General features: G+C 44.3%; 1 long non-coding RNA gene across 1 annotated transcript; it reads right to left on the bottom strand.

Annotated features, from left to right (window-relative positions):
• Positions 1-598: 598 nt before the first annotated feature.
• LOC112629423 lies at positions 599-5,726 on the bottom strand. Its single transcript, XR_003120593.1, has 2 exons — positions 5,607-5,726; positions 599-1,847 (listed from the first exon to the last, which is right to left on the bottom strand). It is a non-coding gene; the product is annotated as an uncharacterized LOC112629423 (long non-coding RNA).
• Between the last annotated feature and the right edge of the window lie 573 nt (positions 5,727-6,299).

The following is a 6,299-nucleotide window of genomic DNA, read 5'->3' as shown; positions in this document are numbered from 1 at the left end:
GTTTTGCCATGTTGGCCAGGCTGGTTTTGAACTCCTGACCTCAGATGATCTGCCCACCTCAGCCTCCCAAAATGCTGGGATGACAGGCATAAGCCACTGTGCCTGGCCAGAAAATGTCCTTTTTTTTTGAAATCAAGCTGAAGTATTTAGGAATAAAGGGATTCATATCTGCAGCTTACTCTGAACTGATTCAGAAAATAGTAATGTACATGGACACATACATGCACACATACACACACACAGATAATAAGGTGATGTAATCAGATAAAAAATGTGGGAATCTGCTGAAGGGTATAAAGGAAATTTTTGTACTATTCTGGCAATTTTTCTCTAAATTTGAAATTGTTCCAAAATATAAAGTTTAAAAAAAAATATTTCATTGCCAACACACTTGATCATACAGAGGATACCTATGACTCTGAGTTGGAAAGTTATTTAAAAGAAGTAGGGTTTCTCTATTGAGATAAATATTTTAAAAAAGAAGTAGGGTTTGAATGTGAAGATATTTTCTAAATAATGAACCGATTTATTTCACTCATATTTTCTTTTCTATATATGCAAAAGCACAATAAATAATCAAAGTCTATGTCTAACTAAATTTAAAAGAGCTCTTTATAATGAGTTTACAACACAAATTCTAAATGCGAAGGAAATACTATATTATAGTTTAATAGTTAGCTGTTTTTCTTTCTTTGTGGTACATAAAATAGTGATGCATCCTTGAATTATAAAAACAAAAAAAAAGTACATAAATATTTTTAACTCTAACTTTGCCACTGATTAAAATGTGTGAACTTGGGCAAGTCCTGTGAACACGTTTTCCTCATTAGTAAGACTGGATGACAATATCTCCTGTGCAGAGCTGTTGGTGTTATCAAACCCCAAATTTTAGGTTCATGTACCTGATACACAGCAAACCAAACACTGACACATCAGCACTTAGAAGCAGAGAAAGGTTTATTTGATTCGGCTAAAACAAGAAGGCAGGAGAAGCAGTCTCTCAAATCTAATCTGCCTTTTAACATAACTGGGGGTTTTTATGAGCAAAGTACGTATGCAGAAGATGGGTTTCCCCAACAATCAAAGCTGTTTGAGTTCCTTGGCCAAAACAAACTCCTAGATGCTACCAAGGAGGTCTGCATGACCTAAGGATCCTTGTTCTTTGAAAGAAAAACAGTTCATCAATCTTGCAGGCAGCCCTGGGGGTTAGGACAGGAAGTTAATCAATTACTAGTGACTTCTCTTGTGCAATCAAGCATGCATGGAGGAAGAAAAGGACAAGGAAATAAGCAAAGTGAACATCTTATGATCTTTATAATAAAGGCTCAATTACATTGGGAGGATTAAAACATCATTGCAACAATAATACCAGTAACAACGACATTTAAACCATTGTGTCTACTTGTCAGGCACTGCACTGTCAAATACCAGCAGCGAGTCTGGCACAAAATAGATGCTCAGTAAACGGTAGCTATTGAATCAGGGCCACACATTTAATTGATATTATGATCAAGATGTTCAAGAAAAAAATACTATTATTTAATGTGGAATAAGTCTAGTCTTTCTCTTGAGCTCCCACCTGCTGGTTAGGAGGCAAAAATGTTACTTGGATCCTGTTTAGAATATTCTCAGATTTGATCCCTCAAATTGTATCAGTCTTACCTATGCACCTGTCCTGTTGGCTGTCCTTGTGCTGCCCCTGACACCTGCCTGCTCCCTAAGGCAATGTGGGGAGAGGAACATATACATTCCAACGTGCTGTAAGGATAGAGATCCTGGCTCATCCCTGTGAAGCAGGAGAATAGGACCTGGAGGCCAGGAGTATAAGGCTGATCCACGCTGACTTCCTAGAACAAAATCAAATGGAATATGAATGGCTTTGTAAACCGCACTTCATCCTCTCCATTTACACCATTTACACTTTGTAATTTCACATTTATCCTCTCCATTTACATCGACTGCACACCTGGTGATATCCTCTCCATTTACATAGACCACACACACCAAGGGACATCCTCTCCATTCACACTTTGTAACTTCACATCCGTCCTCTCCATTTACATAAACCGCACACACCAAATAACATCCTCTCCATTTACATAGGGCACATTCGGAGTAAATGACTTGTAACTTCTCTTCATTGTCTTCATTTACACAGAACATATAAAAGTAACCAGTGGAAAATGTCTAGAGAGTATTGAAACCCCAGAAAATTCTGTAACCGGGGCTCACGAGCCCCTATGCTCCGGCCTACTCCCACACTGTGGGGTGTACTTTCGTTTTCAATAAATCTGTGCTTTTGCTTTCCTCACCTTGTGCATTCTGTCCAATTCTTTGTTCAAGACGCCAAGAACCTGGACACCTTCCACCAGTAACATCTGGATGTGCCGCTGGCAGGCATGGGTCCCCACAGTCACCTCTCCCCCTGGAGCCCCTGGGGGCCAGGGTAACTCTCAGTCTGATCTTGGAGCTTGTTAGAGGTGCAGGATCCCTCCTGGATTGCCATTGCTGTCATCTCCAGCCAGCCCATTGGCCTGAGTGCCACCTTCCCTTGCCCAGGGCAGGCCCTTGGGCATTTCATTCAGTCTCTGTACCACTCGGGAGAAAGCGAAAACTTAAGGTTCCTCAGCTGACTCTCCTGGCACCTTTCTGAAGGTGGGCTCCAGGACCAGAGGCAACAGCCCCCTCCTTGCCATGAATATCCTCATGGTTCCAACACCCTATCTTCCAGCCTTGGGCCCAGGAAGAAGAATCAGAAAACAAGCTTCTGCCTCATTGGCCTTCCAACCTCTAGCACCTCCTCCTTTCTCTCCCATGACTCTCCAGGTTCCCACGGGGCTGGCTGCTCTCCCAGAGCCTCCCTGACTCCACTCCCAGTGGTGGCCTGGCCTTCCTCAAGCAGACCACGGGGATCCCGAAGATCCTCTAGGCTTTGCCCTTTATACGCTAATGCGGGAGACAAAGGAATCCCAGCACTTCTTCTCTTCTCAAAGCTTTCAAAACCAGGTCTCACACAGCCTCTCCTGCCTTGGGGCAATAAGCCTTCTGGCTCCCCTGGAGGGAGCAGCTGCAAGAAAACCTAATTCAAAGCAAGAAGTGAAAATGCAGTGGTTTACATTTACAGAAAGATTCTCTCTGGTTCGTACCTTATCATAATTATGGCCCTGGGAATTGGGTGAGGTCTCCAGAGCTTCAGTACACACTTCAGGCAGAGCATGTGCAAATTCATGGTCTTAAATCCCTAGGACAGCAGGATATGAAGGAAAGTCAGGGAAGCAGAAGTCTTTAGCAGACCTGGGTCCTGAACTCTCCAGAGCTCATGGATCTTCTTGGATAATGAAATTCAGGGGTTGGAAGAGGCTATGTCTAAGGGAGGCTTTCAACTCCGAGAGTCTCTGGCCAAAGGTTCTAATTCCATGTACTTCCGATTTTTTATTAAAGCTGCCAAATACAATCACGATTTTAAAATTCAGGGTACTTAAGGAGTTTAGGATCCTAGGTTCTGCCAGAGTAACCCTCTGCAGGGATGTGGAATGGCTGCATCCATCTGCCCAGGAGAAAGAGGGATGGGTACCGGGGAGGGTACATTAGCAGGAAACTCTCCAGGGCAGATGAACGCGAGGACAGCACCCAGCTGAAGGGAACCAACGGGGAGTAGGAAAATCCAGAGCAAGATAGCAGATGTGAGAAACTGAGTGGGGTCAGCCAGAGAGTCTCACCAGCAAGTACAGAACCAGCTTTTGTCCCTTGCCATGCTCAGCAAGCCAGGAGCACATTGATCTGCTACAATAGCTGCCTACAGGATTTTCTGCCTCCATTCCTGGCCCCTCCAATCACTTCCCCACCCTACAGCCAGAGAACTCACCACCTTTTGGGATCTTCCCATTGATCAAGATAAAGACCATGGTTGACAAGGCCTTGCAGGGTCAAGGCCCAGCGGTTCTCAACCCTGACTGCATATAGGAATCATGCTGGTCCAATCCCAAGGATTCTGATTCAGTTAGTCTGGGATGAAGTCTCGGCATCAGTATATATGTGTGTCTATACACAAGTATATATAATATACTAATACATATTTATATATACTGGTATATAGACACACATATATACTGATATATTTTATCAGTAGTTTTATAATATAGTTATATTAATATATAAATATATATTAATAAAAATATATAAATATATCTATGTTATTTATATATGTATATGTTTATATATACTGATATATTAAATATATATTTATACTGATATATATTTATATCAGTATAAACATATTAAATATATTATATATAAATATATATAAACTATATGTTTTTATATATATTTAATCTCCAGGTGATTCTAACTTGCATTAAGGATTGAGAGCCCCCTGCTTTGGCCCTGCAAACTTCAACCTTATCTCATGACAGTCCCCCTCTTATTTTCTTTGTGGCACAGCAACATTGCCCACTTTGCCCCAGTCTTTTTTTTTTTTTTTTTGAGACGGAGTCTTGCTCTGTCACCCAGGCTGGAGTTCAGTGACGCAATCCCGGCCCACTGCAAGCTCCGTCTCCTGGGTTCACGCCATTCTCCTGCCTCAGCCTCCCGAGTAGCTGAGACTGCAGGCGCCCGCCACCACGCCCGGCTAATTTTGTTTTTGTATTTTTAGTAGAGACGGGGTTTCACCGTGTTAGCCAGGATGGTCTCCATCTCCTGACCTTTTGATCCGCCGGCCTCGACCTCCCAAAGTGCTGGGATGACAGGCGTGAGCCACCACGCCTGGCCTGCTCCCGTACTTCTAATATGTCAGTCTACCTTTCCCCTGGGCCACTGCACTTGTGTATCTCCTATGCCCGGAAAGCCTAGTTATTTCTCATACCTTGACTCAAACACCCCTTCTGGAGGGAAGCCTTCCCTGGCCTGCTGGACTAGACTATGTTATCCTCTTACATGCTGTATCCTCCAGGGTCCAGTTAGGAAAACGGAAACAACTTTAGGTGTTTCAAGTAGAAAGAATTTAAATCCTAGAAGTTGGTTACACGGGTGAGAAAAATGGTGAGAAGCCCAATAGGATGCTGTAGCAATGGCAGTGAACTGCTGTCACCCCTGAGGCTGGAAGGATAACAGACATTTGCCAGGAGCTAGAAGCTGGGGCAGCCTGGTAGGAGCTAGAATACAGTGAGAGCTGCCCCCTGGGGATGGAACCACAGAGGGAGGGTCTCTCTGACGAGACATAGAGCCAAGAACAGATACAGCCATTGTGGGAGATGTCAACCAAAGCAGAGAGAGAGAGAGAGAGAGAACACCCTGGTTTCTTCCTTCCTTCCACCTTTGAGTTTCCCACCAGTGCTTCCCATTAGCCCAAACTACCAAGAATCCAGAGAGCAAAGGAGCCCGGGAAATCTGATTCTCCATAATACCGAGCAAAGCCGACGTTCCAGCTGGCTGCGTCTGTTACAGTAGGTAGTCAGGCAGACATAAGCAGGGCAGGAGAGGGCTCCTCCTGACCAGGAATGTCAGGTGATGGTCAGGTGATGGTCAGGTGGTCATTAACTGTCTCTCTAAAATAATAATTGGTTACAGCCAGCACCAGGGAAAGGCAGTCTCCCAACAGATAGAAACACCTGAAACTGATGATCAGCAGCTTCCCAATAAGGTCTCAGGAGTTGGACGCGTGGGCTCAGCATGAACACTGAGAGGCAAAATGGTGGAGTTTAACTGGTATATGACCTTCCTCTAGAAACATTCAGCTGGTAAGGGAAGAACGCCTTAAGCGAACATGCAGGCAACTCCAGTAAACACACCGCACATGTTCCTGTCCCAAGTGCTGGTAGACCACTGCGCATGCAGACAACCCACCCCGGGGAAGAATCAGGGGAGAAGAGACGTAGACCCCACAAGCATGCCAACACATAAAACCCCAAGACAGGAGTCAAACCATGCACTTGAATCAAGTCACCCACTTGGCCCTCTTTCAAGTGTATTTTACTTTCTTTCATTCCTGCTCTAAAACTTTTATTTTTATTATTTTTATTTTATTTATTGATTGAGATGGAGTCTCCCTCTGTTGCCCAGGCTGGAGGGCAATGGTGCAATCTCGGCTTACTGCAGCCTCCGCCTCCTGGATTCAAGCGATTCTCTTGTCTCAGCCTCCTGAGTAGCTGGGATTACAGGTGCCTACCACCACACCCAGATAATTTTTGTATTTTTAATAGAGATGGGGTTTCACCATGTTGGCCATGGTTGGCCAGGCTGGTCTGGAACTCCTGACCTCAAGTGATCCGCCCACCTTGGCCTCCCCTAGGATTTCAGGTGTG

Source organism: Theropithecus gelada, chromosome 7b, assembly GCF_003255815.1.
Source record: "Theropithecus gelada isolate Dixy chromosome 7b, Tgel_1.0, whole genome shotgun sequence".
Classification (NCBI taxonomy): domain Eukaryota; kingdom Metazoa; phylum Chordata; class Mammalia; order Primates; family Cercopithecidae; genus Theropithecus; species Theropithecus gelada.
This window is presented reverse-complemented; position numbering and strand designations above follow the sequence as displayed.